At 39.9% G+C, this 13,353-nt stretch overlaps 1 long non-coding RNA gene and 1 pseudogene across 1 annotated transcript; both read left to right on the forward strand.

Annotated features, from left to right (window-relative positions):
• Positions 1–2,802: 2,802 nt before the first annotated feature.
• LOC104001961 (ubiquitin carboxyl-terminal hydrolase 10-like) lies at positions 2,803–5,713 on the forward strand (annotated as a pseudogene).
• A 514-nt stretch (positions 5,714–6,227) lies between these two features.
• On the forward strand, positions 6,228–9,580 carry LOC104001946 (uncharacterized). The gene is made up of 3 exons (XR_673951.5): positions 6,228–6,643; positions 6,906–7,014; positions 8,585–9,580. It is a non-coding gene; the product is annotated as an uncharacterized LOC104001946 (long non-coding RNA).
• The last annotated feature ends 3,773 nt before the right edge of the window (positions 9,581–13,353 follow it).

The raw sequence follows: 13,353 nt of genomic DNA on the forward strand, positions 1-13,353 counted from the left end.
GTAGATGAGAGGTTGATGGGTGAAGCAAACTACCATATCATGTGTATACCTATGTAACAAACCTGCACATTCTCCACATGTATCCCAGAACTTAAAGTATAATAATAACAATTAAAAAGATTGAAAATTTAAAATTTTAATTTAAATTGGGCTTTAGTTACTTGCAAAATACATTGTATTTCCAAACAATGTGCAAAACAAAGAGTTATTGTATGCGTTATCAATAAAGTTATATCGCTTCTCTTAAAAATAACATTAAAGAAAAATAATTAAATCCATTTTAGGATAATTTAAAAACGTATCTGTCAATTTTAACTGAAAATTCTCTTACATTTATACATCCCACATTCTAATAAGGACTAATTGACACTTAATTATGAGCAGTAAAGAAATATGTGTTTGCATGTCTGTATACTTATAGATCAATTCCAATGGAAATATCTATTTGGAGTCAGAAAATCTGTTTGGTCCCAGTTCTCACTAAAAACATGATCTCATTAAAAATACTTAAACACAGTAAACTTTACTTTCTCATTTATTACAAAAAATTAAATCCCTGGCACTAGAAATGTAAAACATGGCAAGTATGCATGTTCTAATCTGGAGTTAATTTGGTATGTGTAATCCCATAAGCAAAGCAGTAGCCATGTCCTATTGTTTTTTTTTTTTTTTTCTTTCCCAATACACATGCTAATCTACTGCCTCCCCCAGCCCCTGGCCATATTAATATTACTGAAGCCCACTTTCATCAGTGTCTTTCCATGATAAAAACAAATGAGCAAGCAACCAAAAACTACACAAAACCACATGCACACACATGGCCCTCCTTCAATGGATCTCCACTGCCTAGAGAATTAAATCCAATTCCTCTGCATGGTATGCAAAATCTCCACAGTAAGGCCCAACCTGCCTCTCCAGCTTGATCTCTAACTGCTTCCCTACACATAACACATGTGCTGCCAAGAGGGACTTCTGGCTGTGTCCCAAACACGCCTGGGTTTCCCAGCTCCAGTTGCCCTGCCTGGTGTCTGTGCACATCTCACCTATCCACACTCTTCCCACTCTTCCAAGTCACCTCATATGCCTCTCTCCACTCCACCAGACTTAATATGTACTGTTTCCCCACCACCCCACGTGCATAATTCTGCCCTGTTCTATTTGTCTGGGACGTGAGCTCCTTGGAAACAGTCTATATCTTAAGAAAGCACCTTTTAATCTCTAACACTGCCGAATATGTGAGTAGACTGGAAAGACCATGAGCTTCAGAATCAAGTGGCCATGGATACCTTTCTTGAAAGGTAAAGAAAGTCTTGAGAGACTTTCAAGGAGTTACTTAGCCTTCCTGAGCTTTTTGCTCCTTAATTGGTATAGCAGTGATAATAAATCAACCCTACACAATATTAAGTTATGGAAATAAGTGTCTGTGAAAGCATCTTGCTCACAGTGATTGCTCAATAATGACTCATCTCCTCCCTTCCCTTCTTAATTCAGATGTATTAACATATGTTCAATAAAGCAATAAGTGTTTGTGATTCCATTTTTCTAGTTCCTAATTCTAGTTATTTCAGGTTTTTATACAGGTGCAGAAGCCCTTTTCTTCTACACTGGTTCCCCTAAGAGGAGTTACCTTGACCTAAAACATAAGAAAAGCACCAACCATAAAACTCTGCCTTTCTTAGTCAGTTATGTGCATTTTAAAAAATAAACGTTCTACTTAAGCTGTTATTCTGGAAAACCAGAATTTCACTGGCAATCCCTGATCCATTTATGCCCATAAATTTCCAAGGTAAATACAGCAAATAGGCAGAAGCTGGTAATATGAAGATAGAGATGAGTCAGGATGGGAACTGGTGGCTGGGATGAGGGCCAGAAGAAAACTACAGGTATAGGAGCCAGGAAAATTAGTTGCTTAACACTGATTAATGGCCATGCTTGTCCTACTCATTACAAACATTAACTTCTCATTTAAGTTATTTTAAAATATTTTTATGCTGACACGCTAAAGTTTTTGTGCTAACAAAATCAAATTTCATCTTTCTGGAATATTTCAGAGCCAAGGTAATCTAAAATTTTTAGATAGGGGCTAAAGAAAGGGAGCTCAGGCCCGACAGTCTTAGGATATAGGCGGAATAGAAAATGGGGGGAACTGAACGAGGAGAGACGTTAGGCTTGCAAAGGTAGGTACCAGGATGTAAGCATGAGGTTCAAGTTCACAGTCCCATTCACTTTATTAACAGCACTGAGCAGTATCACTGCTGCCCAAGCCATCAGAAAGGTCCTGGCCAAAAATGCAAATCCTTCTTTATCTTCCAGAACTGGAATTCCCATTCAACAGATTTTCTGGAAAAATTAAGTTTCCTTTTACATTGTCATGGCTATTTTTTTGAGATCACAATGCCCAGAGTACAGCTTCTAGATTATCTTGATATCTAACTCCTGGTTCCTTAAGAACAGCTGAAATACTAAGAGCAAATGACAGCTGCTAGACCCCTTGAAGTTACTGTTTAAAAAAAAAAAAAAACTGTTCCCTAGGTATTTCTCTGTTTCACTGAAAGAAAAACAAACTCCCAGGGGAAATAGAAACCTACAAACCTTTGAAAATAATTCTTTTTTAACACAGGCCAATTACTAAATAGAGAACTCATCAAAGAAAAAGTATTTTCTTAAAGCAAAAAACTAAACCCGCATTTAGGTAAATTAATGTTTATTCATAACGATTTTTAATGTTATTTGTTATTCTAAAACTTGCAAAAATTCCATCTGTTATAGGAGTTATTGAAATAGTCATAGATGGGTGTATGTGCGGGGGAGAAGATGGCGGCGGCGGGGGAAGCAGCGTGAGCAGCCTGAGGAGCGCCGAGTCCCATTGAAACTGGCAGCCATGGCCCTCCACAGCCCGCAGTATATTTTTGGAGATTTTAGTCCTGATGAATTCAATCAGTTCTTTGTGACTCCTCGATCTTCAATTGAGCTTCCTCCATGCAGTGGAACAGTTCTGTGTGGCACACAAGCTGGGGATAAACTACCTGATGGACAAGAATATCGGAGAATTGAGTTTGGTGTCAATGAAGTCATTGAACCCAGTGACAGTTTGCTGAGAACCCCCAGCTACAGTATTTCAAGCACACTGAACCCTCAGGCCCCTGAATTTATTCTCGGTTGTACAGCTTCCAAAACAACCCCTGATGGTATCACTAAAGAAGCAAGCTACGGCTCCATCGACTGCCAGTACCAGGCTGTGCCCTTGCTTTGGATGGAAGTTCTAATGTGGAGGCGGAAGTTTTGGAAAATGATGGTGTCTCAGGTGGTCTTGGACAAAGGGAGCGTAAAAAGAAGAAAAAGCAGCCACCTGGATATTACAGCTGTTTGAAAGATGGTGGCGATGATAGTATTTCCACAGAAGCCCTGGTCAATGGCCATGCCAACTCAGCAGTCCCGAACAGTGTCAGTGCAGAGGATGCAGAATTTATGGGTGACATGCCCCCGTCAGTTACGCCCAGGACTTTTGACAGCCCCCAGAACTCCACGGACTCTGTCAGTGACACTGTGCCTGACAGTCCTTTCCCCGGAGCACTCGGCAGTGACACCGGGACTGCAGGGCAGCAGGAGGGGGGTCCCGGGGCTGATTTTGGTCAGTCCTGCTTCCCTGCAGGGGCTGGCAGAGACACCCTGTCAAGACAGCTGGGGCTCAGCCCTGCGTTGGTACTGATACTACTGAAAACCTTGGAGTTGCTAATGGACAAATACTCGAATCCTCGGGTGAGGGCACAGCTACCAACGGCGTGGAGTTGCACACCACGGAAAGCATAGACTTGGACCCAGCCAAACCCGAGAGTCCATCACCTCCTGCTGACGGCACGGGCTCTGCATCAGGCATCCTTCCTGTCAGCCAGCCCAGGTCCTGGGCCAGTCTCCTTCACGATTCTAAGCCCTCTTCCTCCTCGCCGGTGGCCTATGTGGAAACTAAGTATTCCCCTCCCGCCATATCTCCCCTGGTTTCTGAAAAGCAAGTTGAAGTCAAAGAAGGGCTTGTTCCAGTTTCAGGGGATCCTGTAGCCAGGCATTGGTTGCTTTCCCGCCGATGTACCACCTGATGAAGTTCATTCCTCTGTATTCCAAAGTGCAAAGGCCTTGTACGTCAACACCCAAGATAGACAGCTTTGTTTGGCTAATGAATGAATTTACTAATATGCCAGTACCTCCAAAACCCGGACAAGCTCTTGGAGATAAAATCGTGAGGGATATTCGCCCTGGAGCTGCCTTTGAGCCCACGTATATTTAGACTCCTGACAGTTAACAAGTCAAGACTGTCTGAAAAGGATCGACAAGAAGATGCTGAGGAATACTTCGGCTTCATTCTAAATGGACTTCATGAGGAAATGTTGAACCTAAAGAAGCTTCTCTCACCAAATAATGAAAAACGTGCGATTTCCAATGGCCCCAAAAACCACTCAGTCAATGAAGAAGAGCAAGAAGAACAAGGCGAAGGAAGCGAGGATGAATGGGAACAAGTGGGCCCCCGGAACAAGACTTCCGTCACCCGCCAGGCGGATTTTGTTCAGACTCCAATCACCGCATTTTTGGTGGCCACATCAGGTCTGTGGTTTACCAGCAGAGTGCAAAAGAATCTGCCACTTTGTAGCCATTTTTCACGTTGCAGTTGGATATCCAGTCTGACAAAATACGCACAGTCCAGGATGCACTGGAGAGCTTGGTGGCAAGAGAATCTGTCCAAGGTTTTACCACAAAAACCGAAGAAGAAGTTGAGATAAGTCGAAGAGTGACTCTGGAAAAACTCCCTCCTGTCCTCGTGCTGCACCTGAAACGATTCGTTTATGAGAAGACTGGTGGTGCCAGAAGCTTATCGAAAATATTGAATATCCTGTGGACTTGGAAATTAGCAAAGAACTGCTTTCTCCAGGGGTTAAAAATAAGAATTTTAAATGCCACAGAACCTATCGGCTCTTTGCAGTGGTCTACCATCACGGCAACAGTGCGACGGGCGGCCATTACACTAGAGACGTCTTCCAGATCGGTCTGAATGGCTGGCTGCGCATCGATGACCAGACAGTCAAGGTGATCAACCAGTACCAGGTGGTGAAACCAACTGCTGAACGCACAGCCCATCTCCTGTATTACCGCCGAGCGGACCTACTGTAAACCCTGTGTGCGCTGTGTGTGCGCCCAGTGTCCGCTTTGTAGGACACCACCTCACACTCACTTCCCGCCTCTCTTTAGTGGCTCTTTAGAGAGAAACTCTTTCGCCCTTTGCAAAAATGGGCTAGAATGAAAAGGAGATGCCTTGGGGTTCGTGCACAACATAGCTTCTGTTGACTCTAACTTTGAAATCAAAATCATTTGGTTGAAACAGACTGTCGCTTGATTTTAAAAAATACACAAAAACCCATATTTCTGAAATAATGCTGATTCCTGAGATAAGAAAGTGGATTTGATCCCCAGTCTCATTGCTTAGTAGAATAAATCCTGCAGCAGCGACACTTGTAAATTTGTGAAAATGAATTTTATCTTTCCTTAAAAAAGAAATGTTTTAATCCATCACATTTTTCTTCCCTACCCTTTAGTTTTTGATAAATGATAAAAATGAGCCAGTTATCGAAGAAGAACTAGTTCTTACTTCAAAAGAAAAATAAACATAAAAAATAAGTTGCTGGTTCCTAACAGGAAAAAAATTAGTAATTGTGCTGAGGGAAACTGCTTACATAGACATTGCAGATCAAATATTTGGAGTTAAAATGTTAGTCTACATTGATGGATGATTGTAACTTTACTGCCATTAAAAAGATTTCAAATTGCATTCATGCTTCTGTGTACACATAATGAAAAATGGACAAATAATGGAGATCTCTCCTTCAGTCTGCTCTGTTTAATTCTGCTGTCTTTTCTTCTCTAATGCTGCATCCCTAATTGTACATAGGTTAGTGATATCTAGGAGTATAAAGTTGTCACTCATCAATAAAAATCACAAAGTTGGTTTTAAAAAAAAAAGAAATAGTCATAGATGATGGTATAGGTGGAGAGGGGTTGCTGGGCTTTATTTAAAGTGCTTTTCAAAGCTTCACATATAGGTTTCATTCAAACTTTAACAAGAAAAAGATGAACAATCAGAAATGGGTAAGATGTGGGGATATAAATAGATATTTTGTACATAAGACTTCTGCATCCCCAAATATTAGCTTGTTGTGGAATTCTGTCATCTATTCTTGTTTCAGTCAAAACAAGCAAAAAAACCAGTCAGAACAGTATGAACAACAATCATCTAGTTCCACCAAAAACTTTTCACTCAGCAAGCAAGCATTGAGTCCCTAGCTGAAGATGCAAAGAGGAGCAAGAAATATTCTCTTCCATTGAGACGGTCATTGTCTAAAGGAAAATGTAGATAAGCAACCAGACATTCAGAATGACCTGTGTTACAAGCAATAATAAAGCTGAGCGCTGGGTACTATGGGGCACTTGGGAAGATTGCCTAAGCAAGAGAGCTTCACAGGGAGCCTTGATGTCTGAGTAAGAATTAACCAGGTGAAGCAGAAGGGGAAATAGGCTCTAGGAACAGACAGCTTTGAGCGCAAAGGCAGGCAGAGTGTGAGGAGAGGAGGCCTTACTTCCTTGTGACTGCAGCATGAAGGTAAGGGGAGGGCTGAGAGAAATGAGGCTCCACAGGTGCTCCTGGATGTCCTAATTAATTTTGAATTAACAAATCATAAGTATGACTTTTTCTCTGTTTTTTTTTTTTAAAAAACTTTGTTCCTTAATTGCATGCAAAATGTATCTGTTGAGATAAAATAATTTCATACCTATTTCTAATTAGTTGCTTAAATAATTGTTATCCTTGGAGAGCAGTAAATGACAGATGAACATTAAAAATTTTGTAAAAATGTCAATTGCAGTTTGTTCATATATCATGTAGCAATTTCGAGCCTTGTCTGGCTGACGTATACTTGAGGGAGTGTGGAAAGTGTTGAATGCCTGAAGATAAATCAACTCTTCCTCTGGGAGGTGAGTTTATTCTTCTTTGAAACCCATGGGTATTTAGTGTCTGGAGATGGTGGTATGGAGTACATAGAGAAGCCCTTCATTAGGAGTGAACTCTTACTTATTTTCTCTGATGAACTCTCAGACTCTTTTGCTGCCTCAAATTGCACTACGACCTGTCAGGTGTTAGAGAGATCAGCAGTGGAGACAGTCCCAGGAAACAGTCTGGAAACAAAAGGGTCTGCCCCTCTCCTGGGTACATCAAATATGGAAGCATCACATTTGCCAAGAGACAACACCATAAGAGGATAACTGACAGCAGTCAATTCTATCCTGAAAATGCTCTGAGGCTTTAAACATAGTTTATTGCCTTGACATTGGGCCTCAGAGTACACCTGCCTTTTCTCCCACTATCCTGATAAATTCTGCACTCTAAAATGTTTCTCTGTATCAATGTAGCAAACCTCCATTTATTAGCAACTTTAAGTAACCTCCAGGTCCTTTAGATCACTTTCATTCTTCTTTGTCCTGGACATTTTTATATGACAGACAAAAATATCTATTCTCAGAGCTGGAGGAGATAAAAATGTTTTCCCTGAAGGGAATGAACTCTTAATTAAGCTAAAACTTTTTAAAGAGTATATATTAAATGTAAATATAGTATTGTAGAAAATTATAATGTAATAAATTTACTGTGAAAGAGTCCATTTTTCTGGTATAATACTTTTTATGTCGAGTTTAAAAAAAATAGAACAAAAAGCAAAGTAAACTTAGTGAAATGGAGCAGAATAAAGAAACAGAAAACAAACTTATCCTGAGACCCAAGCTGTGTCCTAGGATGAAAGTGGTTTCTGCTGGTTGGCAAGAAGAGAAGAATCCTAGACACTATTTCTCTTGCATAATAGGACAGTAAGGAAAGGGTGTCTCAGCCAAAGAAGTCAAGAGAACTTCTGCCAGATCTTGGAGCAATTCTTATTCTTCGTTAGTTCTTCCTTACTAATCATTTGATTAACTGATAATAAACACTCCCTAGCACTGCAATAAGTGTTTTATATGACTTTATTCAACCTCACAACAATCAAATGGGCCCATTTTACAAATGAAGGACCTGGGGTTCAGAGAGGCCAAGGGACTTTCTCAAAGTCACACAGCTAGTTAGTTGTGGAGCTATGTCAAACTCATGTCAGAATCAAAAATGTTTCTTCTGAACTTTTATACTATACATTGTACTTGCTTTATCTAGTGACAATGCTAAGTTCATTAAGAAGTGAGAAACCACTTCTTCGTATAGTACTCCCAAGTACCTCATGCAATCCTATACAATTTAGCAAAATGTTTCTTTAAGAATTTTCTATCCCCCTTCTCTTTCAGCAGTATATTCCCCACCAGGGAATGAAAGAGGTAACAGGGACAAGGTAGCTAAGGCTAGCACCGTTTCAAAGCATTTTGCTTCAAAAGTGTTTCTCTTCATCATCTCATTAATAGATAGCTACAAAGAATCAGAGAGAGCAACATTCTACTCACACCTTGATCCCTTTATTTGACCAATTACTCAAGGGAATCGACGATTTTTTTTTTTTTTTTGGCTCCACAGGGCACGGATAAACAACTTCATCGATGTGCTTCAGGTTACCATTTGAAAAGGCAGTAGAGATATGTATAAAGGCTTCCAGCTTTGGCATCTGACTAGCCATAAGAGCTTCTGGGTGGCAGTGATGTTAAGTTGCACAGCAAGTCTACAGAAGATTAAGCAGAAGGAAATACAGTGAGATAAGTCAGCATCATGCCTTGCTATAACTGCGCCTACTCCCATAACTGGCATACCTATCAGATTTTGGTGGCTGCACCAAAACACCAGGAAGAAAAGGATGGGGCACGGCTGCACAGTTATGTGATACTTGGAATGTCTTATGTATTGATGATGTGTTTGTGTACATAAACCCTATTCACTGATGCACTGTATGCATATTTAGAGGTCACTTGGCTCTAATCAACTGGAAAAAGAATCACAATCCTCTGAATTGACAAAGGTGCTTCTATAAGCAGCCATTAAAAGAACAAAAACATGTAAATTAAGCAGCTAACTGAAGAAATTGGAAAATATAAATAAACTGGAGAGAAGCAACAGTGGATTTTTAAATGAGCAATATAAGTTGTTATAAAGTTCCAGGCCAGACATGAAAATTGATGTCAAAATCTGAAATTGCAACTACTGGAATACAAAGCTATATACACAGTATGTGATAACAATAAAATACTTCATTCTAGGAATACATGGTTTATCGAATACCAGGAAACTTATTAATTTAATTTAACTCAAAAAGAGAAAAACTGTATAATAATCTATATGTATTTTGAAAAGTTTAAGACGATGGTTAGTTTTCATTTCCAATTTCATTAAATGAATTCACTAGAATAGGAATAAAATGATTAAACAATATGTATTTAAGTTTGCTAGCCAATGTCATTCTTAATGGTGAAAAGCTAGGAATACTGCTTGTAAAGCCAGGACTAGAAATAATGCCTGCAGTCACAACTACTACTTAACATTGTTCTGAGGTCCTAGCCTTGTAAGTAATTAGAAAGAAAACTAAAATTAATGAAGAAATATAGATATTAAAAAGACAGTCACAAAAATTACTATAGGATTATATAATTGCATACCTGGAAAACAGAAGCAGCTTTTTTAAAAAGCTAAAGTGTACTATAGTTCAGTAAGGTGTCCACTGATAAAAAATTATGTAAAAAGGCCAGGCACAGTGGCTCAAGCCTTAATCCCAGTACTTTGGGAGGCTGAGGCAGGCGGATCACGAGGTCAGGAGATCGAGATCATTCTGGCTAACAGGGTGAAACCTCGTCTCTACTAAAAATACAAAAAAATTAGCCGGGCATGGTGGCGGGCGCCTGTAGTCCCAGCTACTCGGGAGGGTGAGGCAGGAAAATGGCGTGAACCCGGGAGGCGGAGCTTGCAGTGAGCCGAGATCGCGCCACTGCACTCCAGCCTGGGCGACAGAGCGAGACTCCGTCTCAAAAAAAAAAAAAAGAGAGAAAGAAAGAAACATTAGCTTGCCTGTATATAAACAAAAATTAGAGAATACAATGTAAGAAATGTTCAAATGTGAACATTTAAAATATATCAAATTAATCATAAATTAATATAATAACAAATAACAAAAATTGAATAAATGGGAAAACATAATGTGGTTGGATAGGAAGAATCAATATTTTAAATATGCTAAATGTTTCTAAAGTATTCTATATCTATAAAGTACTTCCAACCAAACTCCCAAGATTTTTAAAAACCTGGCAACATTATCTTAAATTTAATCAAGAAGTATATGCAATGAGAACAGTCAGGAAAACTCTATAAAAATGAGAGTGTGGGAGGTGGAGGTTGCAGTGAGCCATGATTGTGCCACTGCACTCCAGCTTGGGCAACAGAGTGAGACTTCATCTCAAAAAAATTAAATAAATAAAGTAAAGAATGAAAATATAAACTCCTCATGTATGACTTCTGTAGTCAGACACTAACACTGTATTTTTATAAGCAGCAGGAATTGGGGTGGGGGCATTAAATTTATATAATGCTTTTGAAACAATTCAGAAGCCTTTAATGTGGTCTCTTACAATCAACGAGTTAGCCACATGACTTCATTTTGGTAGTATCCACAGGAGATTTGGCCTCTACTTCATTGGGCTCATTGAAGGTAATCAAATCTTTTCCAGTCATGAGAATCTTTGATCTTTAATTATTTTACTAAGTCTTGCTCTTCAAAAATAACTGTCTTATTTAGTCCCATTAACCCACCAACACCTGCTTACACATATATACATATATACATGTAAAAGAAAAGAGTAAGGTCCCTTAAACTAAGGGGCAATCTGTGGAATATTTGGTGTCCCAAGGTGAAAGAGACACTGTAACATTTTACAAAGAATTTGTAGAGTGCTGAGTAAAAGCAAATAAATGAATTCTACAAATTAGCTCCAAGTTTAGAAAAATTAAACACAAATAAGTACATTCTAATTTAAGCAAAAACCATTATACCCAATGTAGAGATTAACAAAAATTCACAAAATGTTAAAATTTTTGCTAGTTCACCAGTAACTCCCATAAGATGTAAAGATTAGTCTACACGTTTTTAATGCTTTAGCAAGGATCATTTCTATAACTCCATAAGGCAGCATGGTATAGTAGTATGGCCGTCAAACTTCGGCATATAGCAGGGTTGCCTAGGAAGTTGCTCAAACAAACAAACAAACAAACATACGTCCTGACCCTGGAAATTCTCATTCAGCAGTGTCAAAGCTTGGGCATCTAGCTTTACTTTGAACACACTCTCTAGTAATTCTGATACACTCTGAAGTTGAGAACCATTAGTGTATTGGAAAGAACTCAGGCCCTTTGGAGCCATGAAAGACTGGATTTGAATTCTGATTCTGCCATTTATTTGCTATGTGACTGGGGCAAATTACTTACCTCTCTGCACCATCATGTCTAAAATGCCAATCATTTGACTAACTTATCAAGTGATCGCAGAGAAGTAGGATTAAGCACATATTATGCTGTTCTTACAGACAATTTTGCATTTAACAAAATTTTAGTTCATTTTGCATAATAATCTATAATAAATGCTAAATGCAACACAATGTTTGATTCACCATCTTGTTATGTTTTCTTCCCACACCAAAGGTCAATTTCACAGAGTTCTTTAATAATTCTTTCTTGCAGCTGGGCAGGAAAGGAACCAGGGTGGCTAGGATGTTGAACAACCTTAAGCTTATTTCTGCTCTCCAACAGAATTGGTGGTGTCTCTACATTATTCATGCTAGAGGATGGAAGAAGTGTTCATACTAACTCAGAAGTGACAAGCAATAGTTTCCCCTTCTTCATGATATTGTCATGGAGGAAGAAATTTCCTAGGAGAGGCAATAAACTACAGTAGGGAAAGTATGGGCTCTAGAGATTAGAGACCGGCATTCCAATTTTGCTGTATAACTCGGCACAAATTACGTAACCTTGGATAGAGGACAGCTTTCATGAACTAATATCTCATCTGTGATATAGGAATGGGCACACTACAGAGATTTCTGAGGGTTAGAGTAATGAAGTCAGATGTTTGTCTTAGTGCCTACCACATTGTAGGTCCCTAATAATAGGAAAATCCCCTTTCTACTTCCACAGCAGTACTCCATTTCCAAAAGCTGCTGATCAGAAAGCTGTGTCGTGTGTGTGTGTGTGTGTGTGTGTGTGTGTGTGTGTGTGTGTTGGGCCATGCCCAGGTTTCTAATTCTATTCTGTGATCCAGAGTGTATGCCAAAATCATGTTGAACCTCATGGCTTTTGAATAAAATAACTATGGGAAATTTGAAGCTTTTAAGAAAAAGACGGTGTGATTGGAAGAGATTTTTAAGAAAAGGAAAGAAGCTGGACATGTAAAACCATGCTGGTGATTGAATTAATTAGTGAATGATAGTGTAAAAGAAGGCAAGAAAGAAATTGAGAAAATAAATTGCTTCTATTTCTGGAACTGTTAGTGTATCCCCAGGACTGCATTTCCCTCCCTTCCTCCCTCCTTCCCTCCCTTTCTCCCTTCCTCCCTCCCTCCCTTCCTTCCTTCCCCTGTAACTGGCCCACAGGGGAGAGGTTGAACATGCTTCAGCTGATCTGACTCCAGTAACAGGAAAACTGAAAACTAGTTACACTAGAGGCCTCTTGCTTTTTGTGAGATAATTTCTTAGGAAAAATTAAAAAAAAAAAAAACTAATGAACACAACTGGCTTTGGAAATTTAAATGCAAATATTTATAACTTTGGAAGTTTCCAAACGCCTTTCTAAATGTTCCCAATTGCCTTTGCCTTATATAGAGATTTAACAGAATCATTAATGTCAATCAGAAACTCATTTTTGAAAGTTGAGAAAAAGCAGCTTTCATACAGGGAAGCCTGGGGCAAGCATAAACACACTACTTTTTTTTTTTCCTACAAAAGATTCTAAAAATTATCAAGGAACTCGTAAAATAAAATTAGCACTTCTATTGTGTGCTTCTTTAATAATCAACAATGTTGCTCGCAGTCCCAGCACTCCGAACGACGGTGCCTCCCGATGACAACGACCTGAGCGGATCCGCGCCTAGGCCCTCCGCCAGGCCTGCGCTCGCCTCGCCCAGGGGGAGGAAGGCTGAGCCAGGCTCAGGCGGCGCGGCGCGCGGGCCCCCTTCCTTCAAGGGATCAGTCCCCTGGCGTCCCAGCAGCGCCTTCCCCGCTATCGCGCGTCCCCAGCGCCCGCCGCCGCCGCTGCCAGCTGCTGCCTTGACCGCCGGCCCAGACGTGCCCGCGGACGCCGCTGACAGCGCCTGTGCC

The sequence above is a fragment of the Pan troglodytes genome, chromosome 15, assembly GCF_028858775.2.
Source record: "Pan troglodytes isolate AG18354 chromosome 15, NHGRI_mPanTro3-v2.0_pri, whole genome shotgun sequence".
Lineage (NCBI taxonomy): Eukaryota > Metazoa > Chordata > Mammalia > Primates > Hominidae > Pan > Pan troglodytes.